General features: G+C 37.2%; 1 protein-coding gene across 3 annotated transcripts in view; it reads left to right on the top strand.

Annotated features, from left to right (window-relative positions):
* Positions 1-3865: 3865 nt before the first annotated feature.
* FBXO41 (F-box protein 41) overlaps positions 3866-27026 on the top strand; it is a 114785-nt gene continuing 91624 nt past the window's right edge. The window contains exons 1-2 of one of the 3 annotated variants that reach the window (XM_075186489.1): positions 4120-4645; positions 26051-26282. The gene's annotated coding sequence lies outside the window, so the exon portion shown is untranslated. The other 2 variants (XM_075186564.1, XM_075186402.1) reach the window with 2 other exon arrangements.

Here is a 27026-nt window from a genome sequence, read left to right as displayed (position 1 = left end):
CGAAAGACTGCGGAACCACGAGCCAAATCTTTTGGACATGGCCCTCTAGTGGCCCATTTGGACCAGTGGAGTAATGTGACTGGATCACTTATAAATAACTTATTTGTGGCTGGATCATTTAGAAATAACTTATTGTAGATATCTATTTTAAATAGAGGTGGAGGGCACCGCTGTATGGCATGCAAATGTACTGATTTTTTTATATTGTATTGTAATTCTGTATAGGAAATTGATTTCTGAAACAGTGCCAGGGTAGGATGTAGGATGACAGACTGGTGAAAATGTTGTTAACTTTTCATTACATTTGAATATACATTTTGAAAACATATTGCATCTTGATACTAAATATCTGATATAATATCTCAGTCTTTGCGGAGCCATCTATGATCAGAGGGCGGTGTTACCCCCCTGCTAAAAGGTGTCAGCATGTGTATAAAAGGAGCACTGGTTGACCATGTAATGTATTATTATAGCATCTGTATTTCTGGAGCTCAGTAGTAACTTAAACTAGTGTATATAACTGTCCTTATTAGGACACTTGAGCTAATAAACCTCACTGCTTCAAGATCCTGTTTTGATCCATACTTACCTGCGGCAGTTCCTGTGACCTACAGATTAGGGCAATCTAATCCGTTATCCGGCTGTTCTGAGGATGGTACCCAGCATTCCAGTACCAATGCTCTGCCCGATACCTTGCAGCTCTGACCAGCGTGTTAGGCCAGGGGGGACTATCCACAGCATCCCTGATATAAAGGAAGAGGTCAGGTGTACCAGTCCAGGTGCCCAGCGAGGGGATACACCAGTAGCGAAAGTTACCCAGAAGGAAGTAGTTCTAAGAGTGGTGGCAGCAGGCTCCTCCGAGTGTGACAGGAAGGTTACATTTGGGATAAAGAAAGGGGATGTTGGCAAGGCAGCTGTGAAGATACCACCCTTAGCTGGGAAGGCAGTTACCCTCTGTAGGATTCAGCTCACTTGGGTAGACCAGAATATATCCAAAATAAGACTTTATTATGACAGCACACCACAAGACGTTCACAAGTTACAGGGTAAATGGTAGCATGTACCCTCCAGCAGCCTCTTGCAGTCAACACTCCAAAGTAATAATCTCAGTCTCTTTCATAGTCTTATCCTCCCGCAATATTACCACTAGCGATTAGCAAAACAGTTACGGTGTCGCCCAGCCTGGGTTACTGGCTCACACCGACCCTGTCCTGGTCCTGTGTCCTCCAGCGACACCACAATGCCTGGCTCAGAGTCCTTTTCATTGATGTCTTGTACACCAGGATCCTCTAAGCTAGAATACCTCTCTTGACATTCTGCTCTTCCTCTATTCTTCCCTGTATACACAGGAAGTAGGGTCAAATTTCTCAAATCTCCCCCTTATAGCAGGGTCACTTTAGCTGCTAGACATACAGTCCATGTTACCTTGATTATACAATATAATGGCTAAACTCAATTAGCTATTTTGACTGGATACACTACACATGGGGTTACAATATTACACCAGGGAATGACACTGCACGCTTACATGAAACAATAAGACTTTTGACACATTGTATCAGCAGTGTCACAACAGATGAATCTGTGATACATTTTGATACAATAATATTTATATTGATACATATTGATACATTTCCCAATGCTATTTCACCCAATATAGTACTGTGGAGGCACATTGCATATCATTTAGAAGTTCTAACCTCATTACCTCTCAGATTAGGTGTTGACCTAGCTAATTAACATGGGCTGCCAGTTAGTTAATTCAGACATTGTTCTGATTCCAAACCAAATCTAAGCTGCACCTCATAACAATGGACATTTGAGACAAATGGTAATTACATTAGTTAACACAAGCAAAATGACTGCTGCTGTCCTGTTAGTTTCACAGAGTATGGCAATATTCTTTATATTTATACTACATACAATATTGCAGGTAATGTACCTAATGACATAAAATAATAATACACATAATACACCAATGCTCTGGTGTATATACTTAGACTGGGCCAAGGATTAGAAAGTACATTAAACTGTGAGAAACGGGTGATGAATACAAACTCCAGTAGCACCCCATTTCCTCAAAGCAGCCCAGTCGGTCTCCAGCAACACGGACAGGGTGGCATAGGTAGTCCATCCTTTCACAGGGTCTAATAAGTGTTTGTTGCCAATCAACTATCCATCCCCCCATCACCAAATATATATAGTCCTCTGGCTACTACTGTGGTTAGCATAACATGAACCTTTGCAGCAGGGGCGGATCTAGACAATTGTTCTACTCGGGGCGATTTTAGGCGGGGGGGGCGATTTTAGGGGGTGGGCGATTAGGCCCCGCCCCTTTTTGACTTCTAAGGCTGCCGGCGGCTGCACAGTATGTGCAGGTCCGCTCGGCAGTGACAGTGTGCTGCCCGGCTGCTCTGATTGTGTTTAAAACACAATCAGAGCAGCCGGGCAGCACACTGTCATTGCTGAACGGACCTGCACAGTGTGCAGCTGTCGGCAGCAAGCCCCTGCTAGGGGGGAGCAATCGCCCCGATCGCTCCCCCCTGGATCCGCCACTACTTTGCAGAGAGTTTCAATTAATCTAACACTTCAGAACTCTGCATTATGCCATTATCATCATATGGGATCCAGTCACAATATTGCCATAAATCCTTACATTTATACAGACAATAAAGTTAAAAAAAACAAACAAAACAAACAATTAAGAAATGGTGCCCCCCAAAAAAACAGCTTAACCAACTGTAGAGCTGCCAGCCTAGACAGGAACTAGCAAAAGAAGGGAAACAAAGAGCATGGATACACCCCGAATTCACTATTACCAGCACTAGGCTTTGCCTGTCTGGGCTACGGGTACTATAGCAGGGAATCCAACAGCATGGGGTCTCTCTTCCATAATGACAACCAACCCCAGAGTAGCCAGCACCGGGATGCATTCACTGCCCTTCAAATGCATCTATACAATATAAAGTCGGATTGGTCGTATCTACATCGGAACACTCTAGGCATGTCCTTGGAGTATGTTGCCTATGTTCGTACCCCACTTTCCACCTCCATTCCGCGCTTGGGGGTAAATATATGAACCTCTGAATTCCGAAAGTCTCCGGAAACTTGCAGTAATCTGAAGTACATACATTTACCCCTTGAAGTCATAGGCAGTCTTTAGTGTCATATGCGTCCATTGGCGTAAGACCCGTTCTGACACATGTGCGGAGCAAACTTACAAAACAAGGACTTATGTTGAAACATGAAGCAGGGCCTGAATGTAGGGGTGTAATTACAAAACTCATTTCTATCTTCTGCTCTGACCATGGATTTTTTAAGTGAATTAAGTCTCTGGTATAAACTAAGTAGTAAATGAGACCCAATATGTGCAAGATAAATCAATATAAAACACACAATAAATAGTATGGTAAAACACACAATACGTGCTCTATGGCTTACCAGGTGGAGTGTAAGCTCTGTGGGTCAGACGTCTCATGCACTTGTTGCCTCATATGATAAATACTAATAGTGTGCTTTTGATTCACACAGTGCTGTGCACCGTATTAGTGCTGCTCATTTGCCATGCAGCCGGCAGCATCTTGTTTAAAGATGACGAATGATCCATGATCACAAGTGAATATTAATAGTGTATGGCTGTAATTGAGTGGTTGCCCCAGGCAGCTGCTGTTGGGTAATATAATTCTGGAGGTATTATTACATAGCAGGAGGTAGTAATGTACATACTACTGGGAGAACTGGAAATAGAGCATTTAATATTATTACAGTATCTTGCAAGATACGGAGAGTGCAGGGAGTACCAGATCTGGGGACAGTAAACAAATAGACCACGGCTACAATAAGCGTTGACACCATCCCTTCCCCTGGCAGATGCTTGTTATCAGCAGGAGCGGATCTGACCAGGGTTTGGCCGTGTTATGCTGACAGCAGAATCGTGTTTTGATGGGAAGGATGGGATAAGGCTGCGGGTGGAGGGGATGAGGGCTGCAGACGGGAGGGTGTGTTTGCTGACGGTTCCTTAGTGTTGTGCACATCTGGGCAGCGGAGACACTGCGGGCATCTATAGGAGGGAGGGGGACTCCCAGCATTTCGGGGGCTGGCAGAGCTGAGGTAAGCAGGGGCCCACCATAGGGCAGCATGCCCGTGCCAACGCCAGGCTGGCAAAGGGAGGAGGAGAGAACAGCCTGCAGACATGTCTGCCCTGCAGATCTACCCCCTGTCTGTCCTATACATTGCTTCCAATAAGGGCACTTGGCAGGATCCAGCTTGGACACATGCTGTAACCTCACACTAGTGGCAGCTGTGCCCTCTTATTGGCAGTGCCACTGTCACACTGTACCAAGGGGTTGATTTGCAATCCCCACCCCCAATTTTATATCAGGGTGCCAGCCTAGTGGCTAGCACTGGAAGGGACATATTTCTGCTGCATGCCACCAGCAGTATAGCATCTTCTTGTGCCTCCTAATACTGAGCTTTACACCCTGTACCTGTCCTCCTTTACAGGGGTGGGGGTGACTCGGAGATCTGTAGGGGGCAGCTCAGACAGGATGAGGCTGTGGATGTGAATCCTCTATAATTCATCACTGGAAAATAGAGAGAGACCTGCATTATCCATCACAGACTGCAGCACAGGAACATGCAGGAGGTAGGTGACAGTTATCACTGCTAATGCTGATCAGAAATGGATTAATAAGTGCAGGGGGAGGGGGGGGGGGGGGGGGTCCTGGCACGATCTGGTGAGTGCCAAATATACGAGGAGGGATTGCAGAAATTACACAGCACTCTGTGCCAGCAGTCTGCAATGGTGGAACAGACATGACACCTTCAGGAATAGCAGCATGCCTGTAGGATGTAAATGTCATTCTTCTGCAGAATCCCACCAGGGACTGTACCTGGACTGCAGATTAGTGACTGGGGGTAGATTGTGTCCATTTATAACATGGGGTTAATGTGTAATATATGTCTTTATCCATCATCCCGCCTTACATACTGGTACGTGTGATGGTTGGAGTATAGCAGTAATATAACAGGGTCATTGAAATATATAGGGTAGATGGAAACAACTAAAGATTCAGTACACTTTGCAATATGATCTGCTGCACAGACCAGTATTATGCATGGGGTTGTGTGTTATGTGTTATGGGAGTCTGTGAAATAACCACACAAATCTACTATATATATAAGTATAAGATTATAATTCTACATAGATCTAGCTGTAACACCATTAGTATGAGCTTTGTATTTTCAATCACATTAATTGCACCAGTCATCTTCCAATCATAAAACACACATTGCTAATTTTTCACGATGCAGTTGGAAATTTATAGGATTGTATCCACTGTAAGATTACATGTCAAACATAAAGCAGGTTTTATTGCTCAGATCTGCTGACTGTTTTGAAAAATAGTCTATAAATGTGGGACTTAAACCATATATACTACAATATAATCATTAAGAGACCATTTTACATTTTTCAGATCCTAACTATATGGGATCTCATTGTATATTTCCAAACAAATTGTATTGCATGAGTCCCACAAATATTTCGGTATAATTTACTTAACATCTATCTATCTATCTATCTATCTCATATCTATCTATCTATCTATCTATCTATCTATCTATCTATCTCATATCTATCTATCTATCTATGTATCTCATATCTATCTTTTTATCTGTCTTTTGATGTTTCTATCTATCTATCTATCTATCTATCTATCTATCTATCTATCTATCTATCGTAGTGAGGTATGTAGGCAGTAAGGTAGTTATATAGTAGTGAGGTATGTAGGTAGTAAAGTAGTTATATAGTAGTGAGGTATATAGATAGTAAGGTAGTTATATAGTAGTGAGGTATGTAGGTAGTAAGGTAGTTATATAGTAGTGAGGTATGTAGGTAGTAAGGTAGTTATATAGTAGTGAGGTATGTCGGTAGTAAGGTAGTTATATAGTAGGGAGGTATGTAGGTAGTAAGGTAGTTATATAGTAGTGAGGTATGTAGGTAGTTAGTTAGGTAGTTATATAGTAGTGAGGTATGTAGGTAGTAAGGTAGTTATATAGTAGTGAGGTATGTAGGTAGTAAGGTAGTTATATAGTAGTGAGGTATGTAGGTAATAAGGTAGTAAAATAGTAGTGAGGTATGTAGGTAGTAAGGTAGTCATATAGTAGTGAGGTATGTAGGTAGTAAGGTAGTTATATAGTAGTGAGGTATGTAGGTAATAAGGTACTTATATAGTAGTGAGGTATGTAGGTAGTAAGGTAGTTATATAGTAGTGAGGTATGTAGGTAGTAAGGTAGTTATATAGTAGTGAGGTATGTAGGTAATAAGGTACTTATATAGTAGTGAGGTATGTAGGTAGTAAGGTAGTTATATAGTAGTGAGGTATGTAGGCAGTTAGGTAGTTATATAGTAGTGAGGTATGTAGGTAGTAAGGTAGTTATATAGTAGGGAGGTATGTAGGTAGTAAGGTAGTTATATAGTAGTGAGGTATGTAGGTAGTTAGTTAGGTAGTTATATAGTAGTGAGGTATGTAGGTAGTAAGGTAGTTATATAGTAGTGAGGTATGTAGGTAGTAAGGTAGTTATATAGTAGTGAGGTATGTAGGTAATAAGGTAGTAAAATAGTAGTGAGGTATGTAGGTAGTAAGGTAGTCATATAGTAGTGAGGTATGTAGGTAGTAAGGTAGTTATATAGTAGTGAGGTATGTAGGTAATAAGGTACTTATATAGTAGTGAGGTATGTAGGTAGTAAGGTAGTTATATAGTAGTGAGGTATGTAGGTAGTAAGGTAGTTATATAGTAGTGAGGTATGTAGGTAATAAGGTACTTATATAGTAGTGAGGTATGTAGGTAGTAAGGTAGTTATATAGTAGTGAGGTATGTAGGTAGTTATATAGTAGTGGGGTATGTAGGTAGTATGGTAGTTATATAGTAGTGAGGTATGTAGGTAGTAAGGTAGTTATATAGTAGTGAGGTATGTAGGCAGTAAGGTAGTTATATAGTAGTGAGGTATGTAGGTAGTAAGGTAGTTATATAGTAGTAAGGTATGTAGTTAGTAAGGTAGTTATATAGTAGTGAGGTATGTAGGTAGTAAGGTAGTTATATAGTAGTGAGGTATGTAGGTAGTAAAGTAGTTATATAGTAGTGAGGTATGTAGGTAATAAGCTAGTTATATAATAGTGAGGTATGTAGGTAGTAAAGTAGTTATATAGTAGGGAGGTATGTAGGCAGTAAGGTAGTTATATAGTAGTGAGGTATGTAGATAGTAAGGTAGTTATATAGTAGTGAGGTATGTAGGTAGTACAGTAGTTATATAGTAGGGAGGTATGTAGGCAGTTAGGTAGTTATATAGTAGTGAGGTATGTAGGTAATAAGCTAGTTATATAGTAGTGAGGTATGTAGGTAGTAAAGTAGTTATATAGTAGGGAGGTATGTAGGCAGTAAGGTAGTTATATAGTAGTGAGGTATGTAGGTAGTAAGGTAGTTATATAGTAGTGAGGTATGTAGGTAGTAAAGTAGTTATATAGTAGTGAGGTATGTAGGTAATAAGCTAGTTATATAGTAGTGAGGTATGTAGGTAGTAAAGTAGTTATATAGTAGGGAGGTATGTAGGCAGTAAGGTAGTTATATAGTAGTGAGGTATGTAGGTAATAAGGTAGTTAAATAGTAGTGAGGTATGTAGGTAGTAAGGTAGTCATATAGTAGTAAGGTATGTAGGTATTTATATAGTAGAGAGGTATGCAGGTAATAAGGTAGTTAAATAGTAGTGAGGTATGTAGGCAGTAAGGTAGTTATATAGTAGTGAGGTATGTAGGCAGTAAGGTAGTTATATAGTAGTGAGTTATGTAGGTAGTAAGGTAGTTATATAGTAGTGAGGTATGTAGATAGTAAGGTAGTTATATAGCAGTGAGGTATGTAGGTAGTAAGGTAGTTATATAGTAGTGAGGTATGTAGGAAGTAAGGTAGTTATATAGTAGTGAGGTATGTAGGTAATAAGGTAGTTAAATAGTAGTGAGGTATGTAGGTAGTAAGGTAGTTATATAGTAGTGAGGTATGTAGGCAGTAAGGTAGTTATATAGTAGTGAGGTATGTAGGCAGTTGGGTAGTTATATAGTAGTGAGGTATGTAGGCAGTAAGGTAGTTATATAGTAGTGAGGTATGTAGGTAGTAAGGTAGTTATTTAGTAGTGAGGTATGTAGGCAGTAAGGTAGTAATATAGTAGTGAGGTATGTAGGTAGTAAGGTAGTTATATAGTAGTGAGGTATGTAGGTAGTAAGGTAGTTATATAGTAGTGAGGTATGTAGGTAGTAAGGTAGTTATATAGTAGTGAGGTATGTAGGTAGTAGGGTAGTTTTATAGTAGTGAGGTATGTATGCAGTAAGGTAGTTATATAGTAGTGATATATGTAGGTAGTAGGCTAGTTATATAGTAGTGAGGTATGTAGGTAATAAGGTTGTTAAATAGTAGTGAGATATGTAGGTATTAAGGTAGTTATATAGTAGGGAGGTATGTAGGTAGTAAGGTAGTTATATAGTAGTGAGGTATGTAGGTAATATGGTACTTATATTGTAGTGAGGCATGTAGGTAGTTATATAGTAGTGAGGTATATAGGTAGTAAGGTAGTTATATAGTAGTGAGGTATGTAGGTAGTTATATAGTAGGGAGGTATGTAGGCAGTAAGGTAGTTATATAGTAGGGAGGTATGTAGGCAGTAAGGCAGTTATATAGTCGTGAGGTATGTAGGTAGTTATATAGTAGTGAGGTATGTAGGTAATAAGGTAGTTATATAGTAGTGAGGTATGTAGGTAGTAAGGTAGTTATATAGTAGTGAGGTATGTAGGCAGTTAGGTAGTTATATAGTAGTGAGGTATGTAGGCAGTAAGGTAGTTATATAGTAGTGAGGTATGTAGGTAATAAGGTAGTTATATAGTAGGGAGGTATGTAGGTAGTAAGGTAGTTATATAGTAGTGAGGTATGTAGGTAATATGGTACTTATATTGTAGTGAGGCATGTAGGTAGTTATATAGTAGTGAGGTATATAGGTAGTAAGGTAGTTATATAGTAGTGAGGTATGTAGGTAGTTATATAGTAGGGAGGTATGTAGGCAGTAAGGTAGTTATATAGTAGGGAGGTATGTAGGCAGTAAGGCAGTTATATAGTCGTGAGGTATGTAGGTAGTTATATAGTAGTGAGGTATGTAGGTAATAAGGTAGTTAAATAGTAGTGAGGTATGTAGGTAGTAAGGTAGTTATATAGTAGTGATGTATGTAGGCAGTAAGGTAGTTATATAGTAGTGAGGTATGTAGGTAATAAGCTAGTTAAATAGTAGTAGGATATGTAGGTAGTAAAGTAGTTATATAGTAGGGAGGTATGTAGGCAGTAAGGTAGTTATATAGTAGTGAGCTGTGTAGATAGTAAGTTAGTTATATAATAGTGAGGTATGTAGGTAGTAAGGTAGTTATATAGTATTGAGGAATGTAGGCAGTAAGGTAGTTATATAGTAGTGAGGTATGTAGGCAGTAAGGTAGTTATATAGTAGTGAGGTATGTAGGCAGTAAGGTAGTTATATAGTAGTGAGGTATGTAGGCAGTATGGTAGTTATATAGTAGTGAGGTATGTAGGTAGTAAGGTAGTTATATAGTAGTGAGGTATGTAGGTAGTAAGGTAGTTATATAGTAGTGAGGTATGTAGGTAGTATGGTAGTTATATAGTAGAGAGGTATGTAGGTAGTAAGGTAGTTATATAGTAGTGAGGTATGTAGGTAGTAAGGTAGTTATATAGTAGTGAGGTATGTAGGCAGTAAGGTAGTTATATAGTAGTGAGGTATGTAGGCAGTATGGTAGTTATATAGTAGTGAGGTATGTAGGTAGTAAGGTAGTTATATAGTAGTGAGGTATGTAGGTAGTAAGGTAGTTATATAGTAGTGAGGTTTGTAGGCAGTATGGTAGTTATATAGTAGTGAGGTATGTAGGTAGTAAGGTAGTTATATAGTAGTGAGGTATGTAGGTAGTAAGGTAGTTATATAGTAGTGAGGTATGTAGGTAGTTAGATAGTATTGAGGAATGTAGGCAGTAAGGTAGTTATATAGTAGTGAGGTATGTAGGCAGTAAGGTAGTTATATAGTAGTGAGGTATGTAGGTAATAAGGTAGTTATATAGTAGTGAGGTATGTAGGTAGTAAGGTAGTTATATAGTAGTGATGTATGTAGGCAGTAAGGTAGTTATATAGTAGTGAGGTACGTAGGCAGTAAGGTAGTTATATAGTAGTGAGGTATGTAGGTAGTAAGGTAGTTATATAGTAGTGAGGTATGTAGGCAGTTAGGTAGTTATATAGTAGTGAGGTGTGTAGGTAGTAAGGTAGTTATATAGTAGTGAGGTATGTAGGTAGTAAGGTAGTTATATAGTAGTGATGTATGTAGGCAGTAAGGTAGTTATATAGTAGTGAGGTACGTAGGCAGTAAGGTAGTTATATAGTAGTGAGGTATGTAGGTAGTAAGGTAGTTATATACTAGTGAGGTATGTAGGTATTAAGGTAGTTATATAGTAGTGAGGTATGTAGGTAGTAAGGTAGTTATATAGTAGTGATGTATGTAGGCAGTAAGGTAGTTATATAGTAGTGAGGTACGTAGGCAGTAAGGTAGTTATATAGTAGTGAGGTATGTAGGTAGTAAGGTAGTTATGTAATAGTGAGGTATGTAGGTAGTAAAGTAGTTATATAGTAGTGTGGTGTGTAGGTAGTAAGGTAGTTATATAGTAGTGAGGTATGTAGGTAATAAGGTAGTAAAATAGTAGTGAGGTATGTAGGTAGTAAGGTAGTCATATAGTAGTGAGGTATGTAGGTAGTAAGGTAGTTATATAGTAGTGAGGTATGTAGGTAATAAGGTACTTATATAGTAGTGAGGTATGTAGGTAGTAAGGTAGTTATATAGTAGTGAGGTATGTAGGTAGTAAGGTAGTTATATAGTAGTGAGGTATGTAGGTAATAAGGTACTTATATAGTAGTGAGGTATGTAGGCAGTTAGGTAGTTATATAGTAGTGAGGTGTGTAGGTAGTAAGGTAGTTATATAGTAGTGAGGTATGTAGGTAATAAGGTAGTAAAATAGTAGTGAGGTATGTAGGTAGTAAGGTAGTCATATAGTAGTGAGGTATGTAGGTAGTAAGGTAGTTATATAGTAGTGAGGTATGTAGGTAATAAGGTACTTATATAGTAGTGAGGTATGTAGGTAGTAAGGTAGTTATATAGTAGTGAGGTATGTAGGTAGTAAGGTAGTTATATAGTAGTGAGGTATGTAGGTAATAAGGTACTTATATAGTAGTGAGGTATGTAGGTAGTAAGGTAGTTATATAGTAGTGAGGTATGTAGGTAGTAAGGTAGTTATATAGTAGTGAGGTATGTAGGTAGTAAAGTAGTTATATAGTAGGGAGCTATGTAGGCAGTAAGGTAGTTATATAGTAGTGAGGTATGTAGGTAGTAAGGTAGTTATATAGTAGTGAGGTATGTAGGTAGTACAGTAGTTATATAGTAGGGAGGTATGTAGGCAGTTAGGTAGTTATATAGTAGTGAGGTATGTAGGTAATAAGCTAGTTATATAGTAGTGAGGTATGTAGGTAGTAAAGTAGTTATATAGTAGGGAGGTATGTAGGCAGTAAGGTAGTTATATAGTAGTGAGGTATGTAGGTAGTAAGGTAGTTATATAGTAGTGAGGTATGTAGGTAGTAAAGTAGTTATATAGTAGTGAGGTATGTAGGTAATAAGCTAGTTATATAGCAGTGAGGTATGTAGGTAGTAAAGTGGTTATATAGTAGTGATGTATGTAGGCAGTAAGGTAGTTATATAGTAGTGAGGTACGTAGGCAGTAAGGTAGTTATATAGTAGTGAGGTATGTAGGTAGTAAGGTAGTTATATAGTAGTGAGGTATGTAGGCAGTTAGGTAGTTATATAGTAGTGAGGTGTGTAGGTAGTAAGGTAGTTATATAGTAGTGAGGTATGTAGGTAGTAAGGTAGTTATATAGTAGTGATGTATGTAGGCAGTAAGGTAGTTATATAGTAGTGAGGTACGTAGGCAGTAAGGTAGTTATATAGTAGTGAGGTATGTAGGTAGTAAGGTAGTTATATAATAGTGAGGTATGTAGGTATTAAGGTAGTTATATAGTAGTGAGGTATGTAGGTAGTAAGGTAGTTATATAGTAGTGATGTATGTAGGCAGTAAGGTAGTTATATAGTAGTGAGGTACGTAGGCAGTAAGGTAGTTATATAGTAGTGAGGTATGTAGGTAGTAAGGTAGTTATGTAATAGTGAGGTATGTAGGTAGTAAAGTAGTTATATAGTAGTGTGGTGTGTAGGTAGTAAGGTAGTTATATAGTAGTGAGGTATGTAGGTAATAAGGTAGTAAAATAGTAGTGAGGTATGTAGGTAGTAAGGTAGTCATATAGTAGTGAGGTATGTAGGTAGTAAGGTAGTTATATAGTAGTGAGGTATGTAGGTAATAAGGTACTTATATAGTAGTGAGGTATGTAGGTAGTAAGGTAGTTATATAGTAGTGAGGTATGTAGGTAGTAAGGTAGTTATATAGTAGTGAGGTATGTAGGTAATAAGGTACTTATATAGTAGTGAGGTATGTAGGCAGTTAGGTAGTTATATAGTAGTGAGGTGTGTAGGTAGTAAGGTAGTTATATAGTAGTGAGGTATGTAGGTAATAAGGTAGTAAAATAGTAGTGAGGTATGTAGGTAGTAAGGTAGTCATATAGTAGTGAGGTATGTAGGTAGTAAGGTAGTTATATAGTAGTGAGGTATGTAGGTAATAAGGTACTTATATAGTAGTGAGGTATGTAGGTAGTAAGGTAGTTATATAGTAGTGAGGTATGTAGGTAGTAAGGTAGTTATATAGTAGTGAGGTATGTAGGTAATAAGGTACTTATATAGTAGTGAGGTATGTAGGTAGTAAGGTAGTTATATAGTAGTGAGGTATGTAGGTAGTAAGGTAGTTATATAGTAGTGAGGTATGTAGGTAGTAAAGTAGTTATATAGTAGGGAGCTATGTAGGCAGTAAGGTAGTTATATAGTAGTGAGGTATGTAGGTAGTAAGGTAGTTATATAGTAGTGAGGTATGTAGGTAGTACAGTAGTTATATAGTAGGGAGGTATGTAGGCAGTTAGGTAGTTATATAGTAGTGAGGTATGTAGGTAATAAGCTAGTTATATAGTAGTGAGGTATGTAGGTAGTAAAGTAGTTATATAGTAGGGAGGTATGTAGGCAGTAAGGTAGTTATATAGTAGTGAGGTATGTAGGTAGTAAGGTAGTTATATAGTAGTGAGGTATGTAGGTAGTAAAGTAGTTATATAGTAGTGAGGTATGTAGGTAATAAGCTAGTTATATAGCAGTGAGGTATGTAGGTAGTAAAGTGGTTATATAGTAGGGAGGTATGTAGGCAGTAAGGTAGTTATATAGTAGTGAGGTATGTAGGTAATAAGGTAGTTAAATAGTAGTGAGGTATGTAGGTAGTAAGGTAGTCATATAGTAGTAAGGTATGTAGGTATTTATAGAGTAGAGAGGTATGCAGGTAATAAGGTAGTTAAATAGTAGTGAGGTATGTAGGCAGTAAGGTAGTTATATAGTAGTGAGGTATGTAGGCAGTAAGGTAGTTATATAGTAGTGAGTTATGTAGGTAGTAAGGTAGTTATATAGTAGTGAGGTATGTAGATAGTAAGGTAGTTATATAGCAGTGAGGTATGTAGGTAGTAAGGTACTTATATAGTAGTGAGGTATGTAGGTAGTAAGGTAGTTATATAGTAGTGAGGTATGTAGGTAGTAAGGTAGTTATATAGTAGTGAGGTATGTAGGCAGTAAGGTAGTTATATAGTAGTGATGTATGTAGGTAATATGGTACTTATATTGTAGTGGGGTATGTAGGTAGTATGGTAGTTATATAGTAGTGAGGTATGTAGGTAGTAAGGTAGTTATATAGTAGTGAGGTATGTAGGTAGTAAAGTAGTTATATAGTAGTGAGGTATATAGGTAGTAAGGTAGTTATATAGTAGTGAGGTATGTAGGTAGTAAGGTAGTTATATAGTAGTGAGGTATGTAGGTAGTAAGGTAGTTATATAGTAGTGAGGTATGTCGGTAGTAAGGTAGTTATATAGTATGGAGGTATGTAGGTAGTAAGGTCGTTATATAGTAGTGAGATATGTAGGTAGTAAGGTAGTTATATAGTAGTGAGGTATGTAGGCAGTTAGGTAGTTATATAGTAGTGAGGTATGTAGGTAGTAAGGTAGTTATATAGTAGGGAGGTATGTAGGTAGTAAGGTAGTTATATAGTAGTGAGGTATGTAGGTAGTTAGTTAGGTAGTTATATAGTAGTGAGGTATGTAGGTAGTAAGGTAGTTATATAGTAGTGAGGTATGTAGGTAGTAAGGTAGTTATATAGTAGTGAGGTATGTAGGTAATAAGGTAGTAAAATAGTAGTGAGGTATGTAGGTAGTAAGGTAGTCATATAGTAGTGAGGTATGTAGGTAGTAAGGTAGTTATATAGTAGTGAGGTATGTAGGTAATAAGGTACTTATATAGTAGTGAGGTATGTAGGTAGTAAGGTAGTTATATAGTAGTGAGGTATGTAGGTAGTAAGGTAGTTATATAGTAGTGAGGTATGTAGGTAATAAGGTACTTATATAGTAGTGAGGTATGTAGGTAGTAAGGTAGTTATATAGTAGTGAGGTATGTAGGTAGTTATATAGTAGTGGGGTATGTAGGTAGTATGGTAGTTATATAGTAGTGAGGTATGTAGGTAGTAAGGTAGTTATATAGTAGTGAGGTATGTAGGCAGTAAGGTAGTTATATAGTAGTGAGGTATGTAGGTAGTAAGGTAGTTATATAGTAGTAAGGTATGTAGTTAGTAAGGTAGTTATATAGTAGTGAGGTATGTAGGTAGTAAGGTAGTTATATAGTAGTGAGGTATGTAGGTAGTAAAGTAGTTATATAGTAGTGAGGTATGTAGGTAATAAGCTAGTTATATAATAGTGAGGTATGTAGGTAGTAAAGTAGTTATATAGTAGGGAGGTATGTAGGCAGTAAGGTAGTTATATAGTAGTGAGGTATGTAGATAGTAAGGTAGTTATATAGTAGTGAGGTATGTAGGTAGTACAGTAGTTATATAGTAGGGAGGTATGTAGGCAGTTAGGTAGTTATATAGTAGTGAGGTATGTAGGTAATAAGCTAGTTATATAGTAGTGAGGTATGTAGGTAGTAAAGTAGTTATATAGTAGGGAGGTATGTAGGCAGTAAGGTAGTTATATAGTAGTGAGGTATGTAGGTAGTAAGGTAGTTATATAGTAGTGAGGTATGTAGGTAGTAAAGTAGTTATATAGTAGTGAGGTATGTAGGTAATAAGCTAGTTATATAGTAGTGAGGTATGTAGGTAGTAAAGTAGTTATATAGTAGGGAGGTATGTAGGCAGTAAGGTAGTTATATAGTAGTGATGTATGTAGGTAATATGGTACTTATATTGTAGTGGGGTATGTAGGTAGTATGGTAGTCATATAGTAGTAAGGTATGTAGGTATTTATATAGTAGAGAGGTATGCAGGTAATAAGGTAGTTAAATAGTAGTGAGGTATGTAGGCAGTAAGGTAGTTATATAGTAGTGAGGTATGTAGGCAGTAAGGTAGTTATATAGTAGTGAGTTATGTAGGTAGTAAGGTAGTTATATAGTAGTGAGGTATGTAGATAGTAAGGTAGTTATATAGCAGTGAGGTATGTAGGTAGTAAGGTAGTTATATAGTAGTGAGGTATGTAGGAAGTAAGGTAGTTATATAGTAGTGAGGTATGTAGGTAATAAGGTAGTTAAATAGTAGTGAGGTATGTAGGTAGTAAGGTAGTTATATAGTAGTGAGGTATGTAGGCAGTAAGGTAGTTATCTAGTAGTGAGGTATGTAGGCAGTTGGGTAGTTATATAGTAGTGAGGTATGTAGGCAGTAAGGTAGTTATATAGTAGTGAGGTATGTAGGTAGTAAGGTAGTTATTTAGTAGTGAGGTATGTAGGCAGTAAGGTAGTAATATAGTAGTGAGGTATGTAGGTAGTAAGGTAGTTATATAGTAGTGAGGTATGTAGGTAGTAAGGTAGTTATATAGTAGTGAGGTATGTAGGTAGTAAGGTAGGTATATAGTAGTGAGGTATGTAGGTAGTAGGGTAGTTTTATAGTAGTGAGGTATGTATGCAGTAAGGTAGTTATATAGTAGTGATATATGTAGGTAGTAGGCTAGTTATATAGTAGTGAGGTATGTAGGTAATAAGGTTGTTAAATAGTAGTGAGATATGTAGGTATTAAGGTAGTTATATAGTAGGGAGGTATGTAGGTAGTAAGGTAGTTATATAGTAGTGAGGTATGTAGGCAGTAAGGTAGTTATATAGTAGTGAGGTATGTAGGTAATAAGGTAGTTATATAGTAGTGAGGTATGTAGGTAGTAAGGTAGTTATATAGTAGTGAGGTATGTAGGCAGTTAGGTAGTTATATAGTAGTGAGGTATGTAGGCAGTAAGGTAGTTATATAGTAGTGAGGTATGTAGGTAATAAGGTAGTTATATAGTAGGGAGGTATGTAGGTAGTAAGGTAGTTATATAGTAGTGAGGTATGTAGGTAATATGGTACTTATATTGTAGTGAGGCATGTAGGTAGTTATATAGTAGTGAGGTATATAGGTAGTAAGGTAGTTATATAGTAGTGAGGTATGTAGGTAGTTATATAGTAGGGAGGTATGTAGGCAGTAAGGTAGTTATATAGTAGGGAGGTATGTAGGCAGTAAGGCAGTTATATAGTCGTGAGGTATGTAGGTAGTTATATAGTAGTGAGGTATGTAGGTAATAAGGTAGTTAAATAGTAGTGAGGTATGTAGGTAGTAAGGTAGTTATATAGTAGTGATGTATGTAGGCAGTAAGGTAGTTATATAGTAGTGAGGTATGTAGGTAATAAGCTAGTTAAATAGTAGTAGGATATGTAGGTAGTAAAGTAGTTATATAGTAGGGAGGTATGTAGGCAGTAAGGTAGTTATATAGTAGTGAGCTGTGTAGGTAGTAAGTTAGTTATATAATAGTGAGGTATGTAGGTAGTAAGGTAGTTATATAGTATTGAGGAATGTAGGCAGTAAGGTAGTTATATAGTAGTGAGGTATGTAGGCAGTAAGGTAGTTATATAGTAGTGAGGTATGTAGGCAGTAAGGTAGTTATATAGTAGTGAGGTATGTAGGCAGTATGGTAGTTATATAGTAGTGAGGTATGTAGGTAGTAAGGTAGTTATATAGTAGTGAGGTATGTAGGTAGTAAGGTAGTTATATAGTAGTGAGGTATGTAGGTAGTAAGGTAGTTATATAGTAGTGAGGTATGTAGGTAGTTAGATAGTATTGAGGAATGTAGGCAGTAAGGTAGTTATATAGTAGTGAGGTATGTAGGCAGTAAGGTAGTTATATAGTAGTGAGGTATGTAGGTAATAAGGTAGTTATATAGTAGTGAGGTATGTAGGTAGTAAGGTAGTTATATAGTAGTGATGTATGTAGGCAGTAAGGTAGTTATATAGTAGTGAGGTACGTAGGCAGTAAGGTAGTTATATAGTAGTGAGGTATGTAGGTAGTAAGGTAGTTATATAGTAGTGATGTATGTAGGCAGTTAGGTAGTTATATAGTAGTGAGGTGTGTAGGTAGTAAGGTAGTTATATAGTAGTGAGGTATGTAGGTAGTAAGGTAGTTATATAGTAGTGATGTATGTAGGCAGTAAGGTAGTTATATAGTAGTGAGGTACGTAGGCAGTAAGGTAGTTATATAGTAGTGAGGTATGTAGGTAGTAAGGTAGTTATGTAATAGTGAGGTATGTAGGTAGTAAAGTAGTTATATAGTAGTGTGGTGTGTAGGTAGTAAGGTAGTTATATAGTAGTGAGGTATGTAGGTAATAAGGTAGTAAAATTGTAGTGAGGTATGTAGGTAGTAAGGTAGTCATATAGTAGTGAGGTATGTAGGTAGTAAGGTAGTTATATAGTAGTGAGGTATGTAGGTAATAAGGTACTTATATAGTAGTGAGGTATGTAGGTAGTAAGGTAGTTATATGGTAGTGAGGTATGTAGGTAGTAAGGTAGTTATATAGTAGTGAGGTATGTAGGTAATAAGGTACTTATATAGTAGTGAGGTATGTAGGCAGTTAGGTAGTTATATAGTAGTGAGGTGTGTAGGTAGTAAGGTAGTTATATAGTAGTGAGGTATGTAGGTAATAAGGTAGTAAAATAGTAGTGAGGTATGTAGGTAGTAAGGTAGTCATATAGTAGTGAGGTATGTAGGTAGTAAGGTAGTTATATAGTAGTGATGTATGTAGGCAGTAAGGTAGTTATATAGTAGTGAGGTATGTAGGTAATAAGGTAGTTAAATAGTAGTGAGGTATGTAGGCAGTAAGGTAGTTATATAGTAGTGAGGTATGTAGGCAGTAAGGTAGTTATATAGTAGTGAGTTATGTAGGTAGTAAGGTAGTTATATAGTAGTGAGGTATGTAGATAGTAAGGTAGTTATATAGCAGTGAGGTATGTAGGTAGTAAGGTAGTTATATAGTAGTGAGGTATGTAGGAAGTAAGGTAGTTATATAGTAGTGAGGTATGTAGGTAATAAGGTAGTTAAATAGTAGTGAGGTATGTAGGTAGTAAGGTAGTTATATAGTAGTGAGGTATGTAGGCAGTAAGGTAGTTATATAGTAGTGAGGTATGTAGGCAGTTGGGTAGTTATATAGTAGTGAGGTATGTAGGCAGTAAGGTAGTTATATAGTAGTGAGGTATGTAGGTAGTAAGGTAGTTATTTAGTAGTGAGGTATGTAGGCAGTAAGGTAGTAATATAGTAGTGAGGTATGTAGGTAGTAAGGTAGTTATATAGTAGTGAGGTATGTAGGTAGTAAGGTAGTTATATAGTAGTGAGGTATGTAGGTAGTAAGGTAGTTATATAGTAGTGAGGTATGTAGGTAGTAGGGTAGTTTTATAGTAGTGAGGTATGTATGCAGTAAGGTAGTTATATAGTAGTGATATATGTAGGTAGTAGGCTAGTTATATAGTAGTGAGGTATGTAGGTAATAAGGTTGTTAAATAGTAGTGAGATATGTAGGTATTAAGGTAGTTATATAGTAGGGAGGTATGTAGGTAGTAAGGTAGTTATATAGTAGTGAGGTATGTAGGCAGTAAGGTAGTTATATAGTAGTGAGGTATGTAGGTAATAAGGTAGTTATATAGTAGTGAGGTATGTAGGTAGTAAGGTAGTTATATAGTAGTGAGGTATGTAGGCAGTTAGGTAGTTATATAGTAGTGAGGTATGTAGGCAGTAAGGTAGTTATATAGTAGTGAGGTATGTAGGTAATAAGGTAGTTATATAGTAGGGAGGTATGTAGGTAGTAAGGTAGTTATATAGTAGTGAGGTATGTAGGTAATATGGTACTTATATTGTAGTGAGGCATGTAGGTAGTTATATAGTAGTGAGGTATATAGGTAGTAAGGTAGTTATATAGTAGTGAGGTATGTAGGTAGTTATATAGTAGGGAGGTATGTAGGCAGTAAGGTAGTTATATAGTAGGGAGGTATGTAGGCAGTAAGGCAGTTATATAGTCGTGAGGTATGTAGGTAGTTATATAGTAGTGAGGTATGTAGGTAATAAGGTAGTTAAATAGTAGTGAGGTATGTAGGTAGTAAGGTAGTTATATAGTAGTGATGTATGTAGGCAGTAAGGTAGTTATATAGTAGTGAGGTATGTAGGTAATAAGCTAGTTAAATAGTAGTAGGATATGTAGGTAGTAAAGTAGTTATATAGTAGGGAGGTATGTAGGCAGTAAGGTAGTTATATAGTAGTGAGCTGTGTAGGTAGTAAGTTAGTTATATAATAGTGAGGTATGTAGGTAGTAAGGTAGTTATATAGTATTGAGCAATGTAGGCAGTAAGGTAGTTATATAGTAGTGAGGTATGTAGGCAGTAAGGTAGTTATATAGTAGTGAGGTATGTAGGCAGTAAGGTAGTTATATAGTAGTGAGGTATGTAGGCAGTATGGTAGTTATATAGTAGTGAGGTATGTAGGTAGTAAGGTAGTTATATAGTAGTGAGGTATGTAGGTAGTAAGGTAGTTATATAGTAGTGAGGTATGTAGGTAGTTAGATAGTATTGAGGAATGTAGGCAGTAAGGTAGTTATATAGTAGTGAGGTATGTAGGCAGTAAGGTAGTTATATAGTAGTGATGTATGTAGGTAATAAGGTAGTTATATAGTAGTGAGGTATGTAGGTAGTAAGGTAGTTATATAGTAGTGATGTATGTAGGCAGTAAGGTAGTTATATAGTAGTGAGGTACGTAGGCAGTAAGGTAGTTATATAGTAGTGAGGTATGTAGGTAGTAAGGTAGTTATATAGTAGTGAGGTATGTAGGCAGTTAGGTAGTTATATAGTAGTGAGGTGTGTAGGTAGTAAGGTAGTTATATAGTAGTGAGGTATGTAGGTAGTAAGGTAGTTATATAGTAGTGATGTATGTAGGCAGTAAGGTAGTTATATAGTAGTGAGGTACGTAGGCAGTAAGGTAGTTATATAGTAGTGAGGTATGTAGGTAGTAAGGTAGTTATATAATAGTGAGGTATGTAGGTATTAAGGTAGTTATATAGTAGTGAGGTATGTAGGTAGTAAGGTAGTTATATAGTAGTGATGTATGTAGGCAGTAAGGTAGTTATATAGTAGTGAGGTACGTAGGCAGTAAGGTAGTTATATAGTAGTGAGGTATGTAGGTAGTAAGGTAGTTATGTAATAGTGAGGTATGTAGGTAGTAAAGTAGTTATATAGTAGTGTGGTGTGTAGGTAGTAAGGTAGTTATATAGTAGTGAGGTATGTAGGTAATAAGGTAGTAAAATTGTAGTGAGGTATGTAGGTAGTAAGGTAGTCATATAGTAGTGAGGTATGTAGGTAGTAAGGTAGTTATATAGTAGTGAGGTATGTAGGTAATAAGGTACTTATATAGTAGTGAGGTATGTAGGTAATAAGGTACTTATATAGTAGTGAGGTATGTAGGCAGTTAGGTAGTTATATAGTAGTGAGGTGTGTAGGTAGTGAGGTAGTTATATAGTAGTGAGGTATGTAGGTAATAAGGTAGTAAAATAGTAGTGAGGTATGTAGGTAGTAAGGTAGTCATATAGTAGTGAGGTATGTAGGTAGTAAGGTAGTTATATAGTAGTGATGTATGTAGGCAGTAAGGTAGTTATATAGTAGTGAGGTATGTAGGTAATAAGGTAGTTAAATAGTAGTGAGGTATGTAGGTAGTAAGGTAGTTATATAGTAGTGAGGTATGTAGGCAGTAAGGTAGTTATATAGTAGTGATGTATGTAGGCAGTAAGGTAGTTATATAGTAGTGAGGTATGTAGGTAATAAGCTAGTTAAATAGTAGTAGGATATGTAGGTAGTAAAGTAGTTATATAGTAGGGAGGTATGTAGGCAGTAAGGTAGTTATATAGTAGTGAGGTATGTAGGTAGTAAAGTAGTTATATAGTAGGGAGGTATGTAGGCTGTAAGGTAGTTATATAGTAGTGAGCTGTGTAGGTAGTAAGTTAGTTATATAATAGTGAGGTATGTAGGTAGTAAGGTAGTTATATAGTATTGAGGAATGTAGGCAGTAAGGTAGTTATATAGTAGTGAGGTATGTAGGCAGTAAGGTAGTTATATAGTAGTGAGGTATGTAGGCAGTAAGGTAGTTATATAGTAGTGAGGTATGTAGGCAGTATGGTAGTTATATAGTAGTGAGGTATGTAGGTAGTAAGGTAGTTATATAGTAGTGAGGTATGTAGGTAGTAAGGTAGTTATATAGTAGTGAGGTATGTAGGTAGTAAGGTAGTTATATAGTAGTGAGGTATGTAGGTAGTAAGGTAGTTATATAGTAGTGAGGTATGTAGGTAGTAAGGTAGTTATATAGTAGTGAGGTATGTAGGTAGTAAGGTAGTTATATAGTAGTGAGGTATGTAGGCAGTTAGGTAGTTATATAGTAGTGAGGTATGTAGGCAGTAAGGTAGTTATATAGTAGTGAGGTATGTAGGTAGTAAGGTAGTTATATAGTAGTGATGTATGTAGGCAGTAAGGTAGTTATATAGTAGTGAGGTACGTAGGCAGTAAGGTAGTTATATAGTAGTGAGGTATGTAGGTAGTAAGGTAGTTATATAGTAGTGAGGTATGTAGGTAGTAAGGTAGTTATATAGTAGTGAGGTATGTAGGTAGTAAGGTAGTTATATAGTAGTGAGGTATGTAGGTAGTAAGGTAGTTATATAGTAGTGCGGTATGTAGGCAGTTAGGTAGTTATATAGTAGTGAGGTGTGTAGGTAGTAAGGTAGTTATATAGTAGTGAGGTATGTAGGTAGTAAGGTAGTTATATAGTAGTGATGTATGTAGGCAGTAAGGTAGTTATATAGTAGTGAGGTACGTAGGCAGTAAGGTAGTTATATAGTAGTGAGGTATGTAGGTAGTAAGGTAGTTATATAATAGTGAGGTATGTAGGTAGTAAGGTAGTTATATAGTAGTGAGGTATGTAGGTAGTAAGTTAATTATATAGTAGTGATGTATGTAGGCAGTAAGGTAGTTATATAGTAGTGAGTTACGTAGGCAGTAAGGTAGTTATATAGTAGTGAGGTATGTAGGTAGTAAGGTAGTTATATAATAGTGAGGTATGTAGGTAGTAAAGTAGTTATATAGTAGTGTGGTGTGTAGGTAGTAAGGTAGTTATATAGTAGTGAGGTATGTAGGTAGTAAGGTAGTTATATAGTAGTGAGGTATGTAGGTAGTAAGGTAGTTATATAGTAGTGAGGTATGTAGGCAGTTAGGTAGTTATATAGTAGTGAGGTGTGTAGGTAGTAAGGTAGTTATATAGTAGTGAGGTATGTAGGTAGTAAGGTAGTTATATAGTAGTGATGTATGTAGGCAGTAAGGTAGTTATATAGTAGTGAGGTACGTAGGCAGTAAGGTAGTTATATAGTAGTGAGGTATGTAGGTAGTAAGGTAGTTATATAATAGTGAGGTATGTAGGTAGTAAGGTAGTTATATAGTAGTGAGGTATGTAGGTAGTAAGGTAGTTATATAGTAGTGATGTACGTAGGCAGTAAGGTAGTTATATAGTAGTGAGGTACGTAGGCAGTAAGGTAGTTATATAGTAGTGAGGTATGTAGGTAGTAAGGTAGTTATATAATAGTGAGGTATGTAGGTAGTAAATTAGTTATATAGTAGTGTGGTATGTAGGTAGTAAGGTAGTTATATAGTAGTGAGGTATGTAGGTAGTAAGGTAGTTATATAGTAGTGAGGTATGTAGGTAGTAAGGTAGTTATATAGTAGTGAGGTATGTAGGTAGTAAGGTAGTTATATAGTAGTGAGGTATGTAGGTAGTAAGGTAGTTATATAGTAGTGAGGTACGTAGGCAGTAAGGTAGTTATATAGTAGTGAGGTATGTAGGTAGTAAAGTAGTTATATAGTAGTGTGGTGTGTAGGTAGTAAGGTAGTTATATAATAGTGAGGTATGTAGGTAGTAAATTAGTTATATAGTAGTGTGGTATGTAGGTAGTAAGGTAGTTATATAGTAGTGAGGTATGTAGGTAGTAAGGTAGTTATATAGTAGTGAGGTATGTAGGTAGTAAGGTAGTTATATAGTAGTGAGGTATGTAGGTAGTAAGGTAGTTATATAGTAGTGAGGTACGTAGGCAGTAAGGTAGTTATATAGTAGTGAGGTATGTAGGTAATAAGGTAGTTATATAGTAGTGAGGTATGTAGGTAGTAAGGTAGTTATATAGTAGTGAGGTATGTAGGCAGTTAGGTAGTTATATAGTAGTGAGGTGTGTAGGTAGTAAGGTAGTTATATAGTAGTGAGGTATGTAGGTAGTAAGGTAGTTATATAGTAGTGAGGTATGTAGGCAGTTAGGTAGTTATATAGTAGTGAGGTGTGTAGGTAGTAAGGTAGTTATATAGTAGTGATGTATGTAGGCAGTAAGGTAGTTATATAGTAGTGAGGTATGTAGGTAGTAAGGTAGTTATATAGTAGTGAGGTATGTAGGTAGTAAGGTAGTTATATAGTAGTGAGGTATGTAGGCAGTTAGGTAGTTATATAGTAGTGAGGTATGTAGGCAGTAAGGTAGTTATATAGTAGTGAGGTATGTAGGTAATAAGGTAGTTATATAGTAGTGAGGTATGTAGGTAGTAAGGTAGTTATATAGTAGTGAGGTATGTAGGCAGTTAGGTAGTTATATAGTAGTGAGGTGTGTAGGTAGTAAGGTAGTTATATAGTAGTGAGGTATGTAGGTAGTAAGGTAGTTATATAGTAGTGATGTATGTAGGCAGTAAGGTAGTTATATAGTAGTGAGGTACGTAGGCAGTAAGGTAGTTATATAGTAGTGAGGTATGTAGGTAGTAAGGTAGTTATATAATAGTGAGGTATGTAGGTAGTAAGGTAGTTATATAGTAGTGAGGTATGTAGGTAGTAAGGTAGTTATATAGTAGTGATGTACGTAGGCAGTAAGGTAGTTATATAGTAGTGAGGTACGTAGGCAGTAAGGTAGTTATATAGTAGTGAGGTATGTAGGTAGTAAGGTAGTTATATAATAGTGAGGTATGTAGGTAGTAAATTAGTTATATAGTAGTGTGGTATGTAGGTAGTAAGGTAGTTATATAGTAGTGAGGTATGTAGGTAGTAAGGTAGTTATATAGTAGTGAGGTATGTAGGTAGTAAGGTAGTTATATAGTAGTGAGGTATGTAGGTAGTAAGGTAGTTATATAGTAGTGAGGTATGTAGGTAGTAAGGTAGTTATATAGTAGTGAGGTACGTAGGCAGTAAGGTAGTTATATAGTAGTGAGGTATGTAGGTAGTAAAGTAGTTATATAGTAGTGTGGTGTGTAGGTAGTAAGGTAGTTATATAATAGTGAGGTATGTAGGTAGTAAATTAGTTATATAGTAGTGTGGTATGTAGGTAGTAAGGTAGTTATATAGTAGTGAGGTATGTAGGTAGTAAGGTAGTTATATAGTAGTGAGGTATGTAGGTAGTAAGGTAGTTATATAGTAGTGAGGTATGTAGGTAGTAAGGTAGTTATATAGTAGTGAGGTACGTAGGCAGTAAGGTAGTTATATAGTAGTGAGGTATGTAGGTAGTAAGGTAGTTATATAGTAGTGAGGTATGTAGGTAGTGTGACAGGATGTACCTCCTATGCCACCTTGTCACGGTGTTGGGGACCAACTGATCTTGCCTTTCCTCCTTTTCCTTTCTTTATAATAATTGCACCCATCTAAATGTAGTAGGAGGGGCTCTGCTGCCACCACTAGGCTCCATCACTGCTTCAGTATCCTACTTCCTTTCAATAATTCCTTTGACCTACAGATTAGATCAATCTAATCCGTTTTCCGGGTGTTCTGAGTTTGGGAACCCAGCAACACACAGACAGGGTGGCATAGGTGGTCCATCCTGTCACAGGAACCTTGGGGAACGCGACAGGTAAGGGAAGAGGGGGTCATGTGTAGATACTGTAAAGGAGCCGTAGGTGAAGTAAGAGGATGGCTGAATCACTTATAAATAACTTATTTTATAAATATATTTAAATTATTAGCACAGTGCACCAATTTATTTAATTGCAAGTGTACTGATTTTGATACTGTGTTATACTTATGTATTTGGAATGTACTTTAGCCATGGTGGAGGAAATGTGCTTGTGTAAGAAAGGAGGACGTGAATCATAAATTAACCTGTTTTGGCCTGAAGGCTCGGCAGGGGGTCGTTACTTGTTTGCATGTCTTGTTAGATACACTGGCAACCTCCTAACAGTATAGACAGCAAATTTGAGGAAATCAGGTTGGTATAAAAGTTAAGCTGTATTAGATGCAAGATTAGATTATATCTTGATGTTAAACTATCTAATGTGATATGAGACGTTTCGTCTTCTGGGCAGATAAGGTGACTGGGCTACTCCCTGACAAATGTTTGTAAATCTGTATAAAAGGAGGACTGTTTGACCATGTAATGTATTATTCCATATGTACCTTGTAACTTTAACTGTCCTTATTAGGACACAAGCTATTAAAACATCCCTGCTTCAAGAACCTGATTTGGCGCCTACTTACCTGCGGAAATTACCTGCGGAAATTCCTGTGACCTACAGATCAGACCATTCTAATCCAGCTGTTGTGAGGTTGGAACTCAGCATTCCCATACCAGTGCTCTGCCCGCTACCTTGAAGCTCTGGCCAGTGTCATAGGCCAAGGGGAACCATAAACAGCAACCCTGATTTAAAGGAAGAGGTAAGAGGTACTGTGACAGGTGCCCAGTGAGGGCTTACACTAGCAGTGAGAGTTACCCAGAAGGACGCGCTTCTAAGTGCCAGCGAAGGAGCCTAGGGGTAGCAGCAGCAACCTACTGCGGTTACAGGGCGCAATTGGGATAAAATAAAGGGACGGTGGCAAAGCAAGTCCAGCCGGTCCCCAGCAACACATGGACAGGGTGGCATAGAAGGTCCATCCTGTCACAGTGGAGAAAGAACGGACTGCTGGGAGGTGATGTCATGATGTATTGATTCAATTTTGGAGGTGAAGTGGGTAGCAAAGTCAATAGCAGAGCGCGAGCATGGGAGTGGGGGAAATGAGAGGGGGGAGTTGAAGTTGGCAAAACGGAAACGGTTTGGAGGATTGGGAAGAAATGATAGCCTTAAAGTTGTATTGTTTAGAGAGTGATAGTGTAAGAGACAAATATGAACTTGAAGTGGAGATTGTCAGCATGAGTGCGTGACTTTCTCCAGTGCCGTTCTGCTCTGTGGGAGCATTTTTGAAGATAGCGGGTAAGTTTTGAGTGCCACGGTTGGGGTAGGGACCGACAAAGCTTGATGGTGACAGACGGGGCGACAGAGTCAAGTACGGTGGTAAGGGTGTGATTATAGGAGACAGCCTCATCGGGGCAAGAAAGAGTGGTGATGGGAGAGAGGAGTGAGACCAAGGTAGAGGAGAATATAGTTGAATCAATGGTGTCAAGATTACATCTGGTGAGAGTAA

Source organism: Mixophyes fleayi, chromosome 1, assembly GCF_038048845.1.
Source record: "Mixophyes fleayi isolate aMixFle1 chromosome 1, aMixFle1.hap1, whole genome shotgun sequence".
Classification (NCBI taxonomy): domain Eukaryota; kingdom Metazoa; phylum Chordata; class Amphibia; order Anura; family Limnodynastidae; genus Mixophyes; species Mixophyes fleayi.
Note: the sequence above shows the minus strand (reverse complement) of the source record. Positions and strands in the feature narration are given on the sequence as shown.